The 13,079-nt window shown below is 31.2% G+C and overlaps 1 protein-coding gene and 1 pseudogene across 1 annotated transcript in view; one reads left to right on the top strand and one right to left on the bottom strand.

The window, feature by feature from the left end:
* Positions 1 to 13,079, bottom strand: part of LOC113384875 (vascular endothelial growth factor receptor kdr-like) — a gene marked incomplete in the record, with an annotated part of 110,647 nt that overhangs the window by 44,435 nt on the left and 53,133 nt on the right.
* The window catches only part of LOC113384748, a 22,649-nt pseudogene that overhangs the window by 8,466 nt on the left and 1,104 nt on the right, over positions 1 to 13,079 (top strand).

The following is a 13,079-nucleotide window of genomic DNA, read 5'->3' as shown; positions in this document are numbered from 1 at the left end:
TATAAATGTCTAAGTTTACTCTGAGTTCATATGTTGAAAATGTTAATAAGTTAAAAATGCACACTAATGCCATGAAGCTTACGGAAACACTTTTCTAGTGGCCAAATTATGAGTGTTAGTATTTTCTATTCTGGTTATTTGATTCTGCTTAAAAAAATTTAAGAGAGGTCATTATAGGCGTATGGATGCCTTATTGTATAAGTATTCCAAGATAAGATTTGCCAAGAGAGCATAATATGATCAGTTTCATATGGATTTAGAAACAAACTGGTGGTGTATGGCATCGTGCCTTAAGTCAAATTGCTGGAAGTTCCAGTACCGTAATTAAAAATCTTGGTACGTAACCCAAAACATTTACACAAATGTGTACACATTATTAAAGTCTCTATAAAATATCTGATAATTTGATGTACATATGTCCAATAAACATTTTTGTCCGCCAAATGACATTTTTTTAACTTATTTTTATTGAGAGTCCATAACCTCTGGACCTGCCGTTCCAAAAATTTAATCAGTTTTTCATTTTGTCAATATAAGTAAAATGTTTTTTGAATTGTTCTCTCAAAAACTGAATAACTCTTTTTAGCTCTTTTTGCCTCGAATCTTTGGAACGGCTAGACCTCGATTCTAGCAAGTCTCCTTATCAATACAAATCGAATGTTTTTTGAATTATTAAAATTGTTGATCCGTGTTCCCGGAATCGTCGACGAAAATTCGTATCCGCACACGCACACACACAAACACACATACACATACATCCATTTTTTCTAAGGTATGCCAAAATGTTCAGAAACCTTTGAAACGTAAAGATATATAAAAAATTTCATTTTTGATTTTATGCCATTGCGGAAACCCGAAAGTCTGCAATCACACCTGACTCTTGTCTGCTTTTTTGTTTTCTAAAATAAATTCTCTACATATTCTTATCTGAATCACTCATAAGATGCATTTACTAATGATTTTAGTGTTTATAGAAAATTGTATAGCAATAGAGTTTTAATGAGCCTATTAAAATATTAGAGGTCTCCAGCAAGTGGTTTATTTATAAAAATTCATTAAAGATTGATTTAATTGACTCCGCTTTTAGAAATTATTACGTGCCCTTAAAGTGGATAGTAGTGCCCTAAATTGCCATGTCACACCGCAGTGCATGAAATGGGCCATTATCCAATTGGAAAAATATTTTTCATCTATATTTTCTAATATATTTCTGGTCAGGGTAGTCCAGAGCTGGGTTCGAACTCCCGTTTTTTAATAATGTTGAATACTTAAACCAATTGTTCAAAATACCTAACGAATATGTACATGAAAAATTTGTTCATTTCAATAACCTGTAATAGTATATATAACAACTTGGTATAATTTACTCACGAAATAATAAATTGATTCTTTATTGATCAAGAGATGTATAGATGGACTAACATCTCTTGAAGTTTAAGCAACTTGCCTTAAGGCAAAACTCCTCTTTCACCTAGTTTTATTTCCGATCTATACTTCTCATTACCCGAAGGTGCCTAAGAAACGTTAAATATCGTAATTAAAACTGATTTCTAATTATAACTTGCGTAGTCGCAGGAGAGCAGTTGCGTAAGCAATCTCCTGGCCGAATTCAATTTATTTCAAGCAAGTAGTATAGTATTAAGATTGAAAAATATATGCCCTATATTATTTAGCTCTTGAATCTAAATTTCTACAATCTGTAATTATGTACTTCAATGGAATAATATTTATAATAAGCACATAATTGTAAGTGCTTTTGATTGAATATTGTATGCGAATCTAAATCTATTTGCAAAACTACCTTCGTATTTCGGAAGTTTGTCCCTAAGTAATTGTTAAATAATGCATAATAATATTTAATATATTTTAAATATTATGTTTGTTTATATACGAGGTCTGTTCAAAAAGTTTTCGTAATTTTCGTTTTTTCAAAAAAATATTTATTTATTCGTCTACATTAATGTGGTCCCCTTCAAAGTAGTCCCCCCCAGATATAATACACTTATGCCAGCGTTTTTTCGAATTTTCGAAGCACCCTTGATATTCACTTTTTGATATGTCCTTGAGCACTCTCAGCGATTTTCTTCAATCGAGGAAAACCGCCGTCCTTTCATGGGTCTCTTCAACTTTGGAATAGGAAAAAGTCACACGGAGCCATATCTGGTGAATTTTTGCACTTTGCAACACTTTATTTCATTTTTTACGCAAATTTAATACAAATTCTTTGACTTTTTCAATTCTTCCATTGTAAAAATCGCCGAGCTCAGAAAAACACGTCGAACCTTAGCGACTACCACAGACAAAGTAACAGTGAATATAGCTGAAATTTCATCATACTTTAGGGGCATGTATACCAACAATAAAAAAAAAATTTTGACAATCAGACACTCCAGACCCGCGAAATTTAATTATTAGTAATTCCGGGTACTTTTTGAACAGACCATGTATTTTAATGATGAATGTCGTTATAATAAAGTATTTTTAATAATATTTGAGTGTAAAATTAATTATTAATGCTTTATTTGTATATTTGGCTTTCACTTTCATGTTTTATTGGTATCTATTGGTATCCTAAGCGAGTATTTTAATATTGTTATTTATAAAATTGGCTTATATCCAATCATTACTCGATCAATAGAAAATTCAATATTCATAAAGGTATTCGAAATATCATTATCGGATATTGAATAATTGTTTAGGAAGATGGTGTGCTATCCACTATATTAGATGATGTAATTAAAAAAGGATGAGTTTATTATCAACTGCACTTTTAGAGGCGCCAACAGATTATCATTTATGATTATTAAATTAAATATTTTCTATGGTTTAGACAACTAAAGTTCAGTAGAAGATTGTGTCCTGACCAAAAATCAGATTGTCTAATTTTAGATTTTCAACTATCGCTTGCGTTGTCAAGTCTCATGATCATTGACCGAGATTTTTTTTATCTCATTTTTCAGAAATCTTGAATCAATTTGCGAAATTCTGAATTCATTAAAGTGAATTGATAATTAATATTAACTTCAACTTTAATACTTCATATTACATTACCATCTTTTATAAACCTTCCCAACCGTATGAAAAATTCATACTTATTTTCGAAAACAAGAAGACAATATCAGTTTTTCTAGAAATCATCAACATTTTTACTAATGGTGTAAAATCACTTTTAAATAATGGAAGCTCTTGGTCTAGAAAAAGACATATATATATATATATATATATATATATAATATATATATACATTGCTGGCACTCTGCCAACCGTCCAGTACTTTATAAAACACATACTGACTAAGCGCCATATTCCCTTCATTTTTTGGAACCTACATGTAACACTTCATCAAAAAAATATTTATAAAATCATCAAAAAATAATATACAGATTTATACAAATACATTCACATACGCATGTGTTAATATATAGAAATTCTTTATGTATGTTTGTATAAATATATATATATGAAAACTTAGAAAGAAAAACTAAATTACTTGTGTTTGTTTCACACAACTTATTAACTTCCCGTAGGGTAAGTTACAGTAATCGCAAAAAAATCGAAAATGAAAATTTTTATATATCTTTATGTTTCAGAGGTTTCTGAACATTTTGGCATACTTTAGAAAAAAATGGATGTATGTTTGTGTGTGTGCGGATACAAATTTTCGTCGACGATTTCGAGAGCACCGATCAACCAATTTGAATAATTCAAAAAACATTCGATTCGTATTGATAAGGAGACGTGCTGATTAGTTTTTGGCGAAGGCAGGTCTAGCCGTTTCGAAGATACGGGGCAAAATTCAAAAAACATTTTACTTGTATTGACAAGATAAAGAACTGATTTAATTTTTGGGAAGGCAGGTCCGGCGGTTATGGACTCTCAATAAAAATAGGTTAAAAAAATTCCATTTGGCGGTCAAAACTGTTTATTGGACATATGTACATCAAATTATAAGATATTTTATAGAGATTTTAATAATGTGTACACATTTTGTGTAAATTTTTTTGGGTTCCGTACCAAGGTTTCTAATTACGGTACGGGAAGTTCCAGCAATTTGCCTTAAGGCACGATGCCATGCACTCCACTAGTTTATATTTATATTTATAAGGTGTTTGCCGATACTTAATTGAATCATTAATCAAGCCGTTGATTTTGTGGGGTTTTTGAGTTTTTTTTAATAATTTGTGTTTACATCATATGAATCTGATCTAAAAACTTATTTTAGATTTTTTAAACATAAATAACGAAAGAGAAGTTTTTGTCAAAGAACCCGATTATCTGGTCAGAATTCTATAACTCCTCTTCTGACTAACGCAATTATCTATTGATAAAAACAAACTTCCCTATGTGTTGCGGTCACATAGTTATATTACACTGAACAATATAATGCTTGTGGAATTTGTGGCTATATTTTTTTCTATATATTACACTGATGATGTCAAACCATATTCTCAAAGCGTTTATAAAATTAATTTTAGTAGTCCAGTCATTTAAGCTTAAATTAGGTAAGAATCTCGGAATTCGAGATACCCAGCTGTGGGTCTATAAATACTTGTATGTTGACACCCTAAAAGTTGTCTCAAAACCTACATATGGTAGGGTGTCAATACCATATGTATCTCCATACCACAGCTGGGTATCTCGAATTCCGAGGTGAACTTACTATAATGACTGGACTATAGTTGCTAAAAAGGGCAAGAGTGGAGTTTCTATTTCCCACTCTTAGAACTTTTGATATGTACTTGTATATATTATTGTGTGAGTGAAAATAATCTAATCCATTATCGGATTTTTTCCAGGAAGGTTATTCCGATCTACATCACAGAAGAAGATTCTTACGAAAAAGATGTGCTGTTCTATGCACATTTGGGAGAGCCAAAGGTTTACGGAGGTGAGCGCAGACAAACAATTGTAGGTGACCAATTATTAAATGCTGGGACGAATGTGCCCAACGGTGGCGAATCCTTAGGATGGTTTGATAGGTTTCAGGCCAACTTCAGCACCAAAAATTGTAAGATTAAGCATTGGATTTCGATAACACAAGCTTGTTTGTTTGATTTTGTTCAACTGCTCTCTGACCAAACAGTTTGAGATGAAGATTATTTACCGTGTGCTATAAGTTAAACATTGGCCTTTATTGATTTTATCATTTGTATATGATACTTCAAAGAACATCGCATATATTAATAAGTGTTTTGATGAAATTCAATTTTGATATCCTATGGAAATTTGTATCCTTTTTGTTGCATTCCTCCTATTATTCAGGACAATACCTTGAATATCACTTTTTCTGCCTTTCTTCGCTTCGTGTAAATCCAAGATTGTGAAAATATTTGAAATTATATGTATACTAATATTCATAAGTGTTGTGTCGAAAAACAGAGTTTTTTAATAATCTAAAACAATATTTGACAAAAATTCATTTAATTGTTATTTGTTTCTTCTGGTTTTCTATAACTTTATCTTTAACTACCGTGGAATGTTTACTTTTCACGGATGCAAATAAAGAATAACTGCTGTATAAGTTATTTTGAAAAACATAAATTAAATTCTTTATGTTACACTATTTTGAACACCTTGCCAAAATTTTAACCATATAATAAACAGAAATATTACAGGTGCAGATAAAGGGAAATGCTTAAATACTAATTATTTTATTTTATCAATTTTGAAGGTGCTATGCAATGGCTTTGCATGGGTTCGTGATGATTTAAATCACATGATTTATCAAGTTTTAATATGTACTACTTGGAGTATAACAAGAAAGATACTTTCAACCACTTGCAACTGTGATACTTATAAAGTTATGATGTTTTTCGACTACTAAAACAGACTACTATTTTTCTCGGGTTACACGGGTCACATCAATAAAGAAAGTAGTTTTTCAGACCGTTAGTTACATGTTTATCTAAGGCTGTTTGCGGATAAAACATTTTCTTATGATTAATATTTTATTTTAAATATAAAAATGATAATATTGGCATATATTATTGAGATTCTGCAAAAAATTGAACAAATGTTAACATATATTTTATTTGGAGGTCCATATATGCATAATAATCAATCGCTTATTTAATTTTTTAAACAAAACAATTGCATGGCTATATTTATCTATTAATTTTTATTGGAACTTGCACTATGCGATTGTTTTATATTTGCAGATGCATATTCTTTAATCATTCTTAATACCAATGCAATGAAAAATCTTTTTATAAACTGGTTACATAATCTGTCGAACTTTAACGAAGTACTAATTTAATTTAATTAATTTATTACGAATACGAAATGCGAAGATGCGACAACACTTTTAAGGCTAATATAAGTGATAAGGGGTGTTTTAAAACATATATACATTTATCTTATATCTAACATTTCCCTTGAACCTGGACGTACCTCTGACAATGGAGTAAATCTATTAAATTCTTAACTAATTTCTTTTACGTCTATGACTCTTTTTGAAGTGCTACCCAGTGAACACCGAGCGACTGTAGCAATCTGAAATCCACATAGCTCCAACATGGATGTCACAGCGTTAAAGGCACGCTTGTGGATTTTAGGTTGCTACCGCCGCTCAAATCATACGGTGTTTTCTGGGTATATATCACATGTGAATAGTCCAATTTTATATAGGGAAATATTCTTGATAGGCGTGGATTTAGTATTATTGGGCGTAACTGACTCTTTTCAAGGAAAACAAGTGCAGATACTGAGAATATCGCCCATCGATACTGATAAAATCAGTTCATCTGGATATTTAACTTCGCACTTCTGATGTTACATTGCCAAGCTGTTACTTTACATGTCTATTACTAGTCGTAGTAAGATTCACACATAAAAAATTACTTTAAACCACTATTTATTATATAATGAATAATGACTTTCAAGAATATTTACTTCCCATATCCAAGCTCTTGGCAGTATTTATTACCTTTCGAACTTCCTTTACAAGGCTGCTTATCAAACCAAAAAATGTTCTATGTCAGAGCTATTTTTTATATTGTGAATAATATTATAATATATTAAATTTATTATATGAATCTGGTGCTCTGTAATTCCATTAGATACATTTTATTTAAATAACTCAAGTGTTTTGAGCTTTTGAAACAGCTGTATATAATTAAAATCGTTTGTTTCTATCATAGTGCTGTAACTCATTGTGAGTAGAAATTTATTTCTACATATTACAACACATTGTTCATCACAAATTAAATAGAAAAAATATGCTAATAACCAAGTTTATACAAAAAAATATATATTTCATTATTTCATTTCATCTTTATGTTGTCTATTATTTATGTTGTTAGCTTTACACATAAAATGTTTTTTGTTTGTGCAATTTTTTCAACGCTGGTTTTACCTTATTTTATGGGAAATTTAATATTTTTTATATTATTTGCTATATCATTTTTGTGGTTTTATCCATTGAAGAAAAGTCAAATGGGAACCCGAAATTAAAAATTGATGAAAAAATAATTTTTAGGAACATCATTTTTTTTTCTATTTTTATTATCTGCCTGTTTAAAAAGTATTCTGTTTTTATCAACATGTCCATCATCGTCCGAAATGCGAGCGCACGATAATTTTATAAAAGTAATACTACAAAAAAAATTTCAAAGATCGTGTATGCACAAATGTTTACTGGATGGGCCTAACACAAAATTGACTTCATGATCTAAGTTTGTTTTCAAATATCTAGTAAAACCAATAAATAAACCAGTTGGAAACTTTTAAACGGTCTATGTTAATGAAATCAGTTTGACGTGTTGTGTATCATATCCCAGTTTTAACAAGCAAATTCGCTCAATTTGGTGCATAAGATAAAATAAAGACTATCATATGATATTTCTACATGTGCCAATTTTAATCTTCTATATTAATTAAATAGATGAAGCTGCCAATGCAATAGCTGCAGCTGAAGCCAAGGCGCCTGAGGACCTCACGGAGGAAGATAAAATAACTCTAATGGGTAGACCGAAACAGGTGATATTGTACGTGCACAACTTCGAATCAAAGAGAGCAAAGAGTTCAAGGTATCATAAAAAACTAACTAATCGATTTACATATGTTGACATTGACAGCATACCCTGTAATATAGAGCTATAAAGTTGTTGCGTCACCACAATGTTGGGAGGATGAGTTAATATAGTCTATTGCAGCTTTGATATCCCATTCGACGGGAACATCGAGAAGTTTATGCAATTTACCCAGAGACAAAATGCCACTCATTAAATTTTGAAATCGACTCAGGATGTTTTGGGAAAATGTGGACAAAATATTTTGCTTTTCTGCTAATTCTGAAGAAATGGCTCGGCCGATCATTTCGCTAATATAAGAACTTTTTATTAATTATTTTTCTCTAATGAATTAGTGCTTCTAATTTTTCCAAACTTTGATCAATGTTTTTAAATAAACGACTTGTCGTGAGGTCATATTATATTATGTTTTAAAAAACGTGATCTCTATCATCGTAGTTGAGAAGTCGAAAAGACTTCCTGTAGGGTAAGTTAAGGTGATCGCAAAAAAAACGAAAATGAAAATTTTTATATATCTTTACTTTCAAAGGTTTCTGAATATTTTGGCGTACCTTAAAAAAATGGATGTATGTGTGTGTGTGTGCGTGTGCAGATACAAATTTTCGTCCAAGATTTTGGGAACACCGATCAACCGATTTGAATAATCCAAAAAACATTTGATTTGTATTGAAAAGGAGGCGTGCTGATCGCTGTTTTTGGCGAAGGCAGATCTACCCGTTCCGAAGATACGGGGCAAAAAGTGCCAGAAACGGTAACTCAGTTTTTAAGAGAACGGAGCGTCCGATTTTAATAATTCGGAAAACATTTTACTTGCATTGACAAGATGAAGAATTGATTAAATTTTTGAGAAGGCAGGTCCAGCGGTTATGGACTCTCAATAAAAATAAGTTAAAAAAATGTCATTTGTCGGTCAAAAATGTTTATTAGACATGTGTACATCAAATTATCAGATATTTTATAGAGATTTTAATAATGTGTACACATTTTTTGTAATTTTTTTGGGTTCCGTACCAAGATTTTTAATTGCGGTACGGAAAGTTCTAGCAATTTGCCTTAAGGCACAATGCCATGCATCCCATTAGTTATTTTAAAGACAGTACTTTTGATTCGATTTTGAAGTACAATATGTGTGTTGTGTGCATAATTTAATGATTTTATTTTTTACAGAATACTGTGGATAAATTAGTACAGAGAGCAAATGCTTCAATACTTATTGGCAGTTCTTCCTGGAGAGAACAGTTTACAGAAGCTTTAACCGTTAGTGCAGGTAAACTCTAGTGAGAAGTAATTATTAAACCAAGTAATTCATTCTTTTAATACTTTTTATAGTTTTATTAGCTCTCAATTTATATAAAATATTACGACTGACGATATATTTATTTAACGAAAATCTGTATCGAAAATATAATATCAATACGTTTGCGTTGTTAGCACTGTTATATTATACATATCGTTTGAAGTTTTATTATATAAAATCGCTTTTTACCTCTGAACTAGGTAACATTTTTTATTTAATTTAAATTTTTATTTTGCTTTTACAAAAATTACTGTTATTAAAAAATCTCGTTAGAACTAACTGGCATTCGTGTAGCGGTGGAATTACAAGCTTTTAATAAATTGTAACATAATGCTTTCACTGTTTCCAAGGGTTGCACGGAAAAGTTTGAATGTGTTTCCAAGGGCCTATTAAGAGTACGTTTTCATGATTTCGCTCAAGTGCTTTATTGCTCTGGGCGACTAGTATAGGTTTACCTTGCATTTTATTGCAAAACTACCCATGGCCGAGCGGAACTCTTTTATCTGAATTCATTATCCCAGGCCATAAAACCACTTGAGTCGCGCGTCGTGGTTAGGAATTGACTATTGAAATATTTGAAAACAATTAAAGGTCGAAAGAAAAAGATGGTTTTGTCTGCTGATTTTATTCACTTCTAAAGTAATATAGTGTAATATGCTATTTTTAACAACTTCCCGTAGGGTAAGTTATAGTAATCGCAAAAAAATCGAAAATGAAAATTTTTATATATCTTTACGTTTTAGAGGTTTCTGAACATTTTGGCATACCTTAGAAAAAATGGATGTATGTGTGTGTGTGTGTGTGTATGTATGTATGTATGTGCGGATACAAATTTTCGTCGACGATTTCGGGAACACGAATCAACCGATTTGAATAATTCAAAAAACATTCGATTCGTATTGATAAGGAGACGTGCTGATTAGTTTTTGGCGAAGGCAGGTCTATCCGTTCCGAAGACACGGGGCAAAAAGTGCCCAAAATGGTAACTCAGTTTTTAAGAGAACGGAGCGTCCGATTTTAATAATCGAAAAAAACATTTTACTTGTATTGACAAGATGAAGAATTGATCAAATTTTCATGAAGGCAGGTCTAGCGGTTTTAGAGATCTAATGAAACTAGCTGTAAGTGGAATTCTGTCTTAAGGCAATTAGGGCATCGTGCTTTAAGGCAAATTGCTGGAACTTCCCGTACCAAAAATTATTATTTTTTTTAAAAACGATTAACATTTTTGAAAAAAAATTACTTCGAAAAAATAAGATTTTTGAGAAACTATAAATTGGACAAAAAGTTACTTTCTTTTGAAAAAAATAAATTTTTTTTTTAAATTTTTTTTAAAAAAATTTTTTTAAAAAATTTTTTTTTGAAAAAAAAATGTTTTTTTTATTTTGACATATTTTGGAAGATCTGAACTTGTTTTTCAAAGCAATCGTATTGCTTTAACTGCATAGAGACAAAATATAAAGCGCGTAAGCGCGGCGTCGCTGTCTAACGGGTAAACATTGATACGGAACCCATAGGAAAATAAACAAAATTCATACTTATTGTTAAAATCTCTATAAAATATCTAAAATTTGATGTGCATATGTCTAATGATCATTTTTGACCGCCAAATGGCATTTTTTTTTACTTTTTTTGTTAGATCTCCGAAACCGCTAGACCTGCCTTTATGAAAATTTGATCAATTCTTTATCTTGTCAATACAAGTAGAATGTTTTTTGAATTATTAAAATCGGACGCTCCGTTCTCTTAAAAACTGAGTTACCGTTTTCGGCACTTTTTGCCCCGTATCTCCGGAACGGCTAGACCTGCTTTCGCCAAAAACTAATCAGCACGTCTCCTTATCAATACAAATCAAATGTTTTTTGAATTATTCAAATCGGTTGATCCGTGTTCCCGAAATCGTCGACGAAAATTTGTATCCGCACATACATACACACACGCACACACACACACACACACACACACACACACACATACATCCATTTTTTCTAAGGTATGCCAAAATGTTCAGAAACCTCTGAAACGTAAAGATATATAAAAATTTTCATTTTCGATTTTTTTGCGATTACTATAACTTACCCTACGGGAAGTTAAAAAGTAAAAAAAATGCCATTTGGCGGTCAAAAATGACATATGCGACATCAAATTATCAAATATTTTATAGAGATTTTAACAATAAGTATAAATTTTGTTGTCAAAAAATCCCATCTGCTAATTTTGGTTTCTTGGTGTTTGAAATCATTCTGAATCTTTTGAGACCAAAATTGAAAAATTAATATATGTATGTATATGAGTCGGTGAGTCGTTTAGTATCGTTAATCGTCGCAAAAACAAATCGAGTCGTGTATTCTTCAACTTTTATTAAATGACTTTCTCAAACCATCTATGCCTTGAAAGAAGGAATCAGAGCAGAAATTGCAAAGATACCGCCTGAAATGACAGTAAGTGTATGGAAATAACGGACGTCATTTGGATGACGTCATTTTTCACAAATAAACTTTAATATATTGTAAACATTTAGCAATACACAACTTTTGATGATGCAATTCATTATTCACAATTCTTGGAAATCCGTTCATTTTTGGTCGGTCATTGATATATTTCTATATATATATAATATATATATATAGTTACGAGGTCTGTTCAAAAAGTACCCGGAATTACTAATAATTAATTTCGCGGGTCTGGAGTGTCTGATTGTCAAAATTTTTTTTTTATTGTGTTGGTATACATGCCCCTAAAGTATGATGAAATTTTCAGCTATATTCACTGTTTACTTTGTCTGTGGTAGTCGCTAAGGTTCGACGTGTTTTTCTGAGCTCGGCGATTTTTACAATGGAAGAATTGAAAAGTCAAAGAATTTGTATTAAATTTTGCGTAAAAAATGAAATAAAGTGTTGCAAAGTGCAAAAATTCACCAGATATGGCTCCGTGTGACGTTTTTCCTATTCCCAAAGTTGAAGAGACCCATGAAAGGACGGCGGTTTTCCTCGATTGAAGAAAATCGCTGAGAGTGCTCAAGGACATATCAAAAAGTGAATATCAAGGGTGCTTCGAAAATTGGAAAAAACGCTGGCATAAGTGTATTATATCTGGGGGGGACTACTTTGAAGGGGACCACATTAATGTAGACGAATAAATAAATATTTTTTTGAAAAAACGAAAATTCCGAAAACTTTTTGAACAGACCATGTATATTTATTCTATTCCGCATAATACGATTTCTCACTTAAGATGCACTTAATTGTCATCAGATAAACTTAGCCGCTACATTTGTTAAATGAATAGCAAATCAAACTTTTATACACATTTATAATTGATACTAAATAAATGCAACTTTTTTTCATCTTATCCTAGGCGATGAAGGCGATGACGATGGAGAAGGTGATGAAGACGACGAGAAGCATCCATCGTGTGGAGATTATATCATGCACTACATAACACTTTTCTGGAAGCTACTTTTTGCCTTTGTTCCCCCTACGGGTGAGACAATTTAATTGAAATTTTATAAGTTGATTTGCGAAGTACAATTTGATAAAATATTGCAATATTAATCGAACTTTGTATTGGCTTTCTAATGGTTGCTCATATGATCAGAAGCTATAAGAGCAATGACTACTTTAAATAACAGATCATTTAATTGCACTTTCATAAGCTATGTTTTTGTATTTTAAGCAAACTATTTTCTTCAGAATGAGTTCTGAATAATACTGATATATACCGTATTTTTGCAGATATTGCTGGTGGATATG

Source organism: Ctenocephalides felis, unplaced genomic scaffold, assembly GCF_003426905.1.
Source record: "Ctenocephalides felis isolate EL2017-DRISC unplaced genomic scaffold, ASM342690v1 CF-g0.4_SCAFFOLD_03571, whole genome shotgun sequence".
NCBI lineage: Eukaryota > Metazoa > Arthropoda > Insecta > Siphonaptera > Pulicidae > Ctenocephalides > Ctenocephalides felis.
Note: the sequence above shows the minus strand (reverse complement) of the source record. Positions and strands in the feature narration are given on the sequence as shown.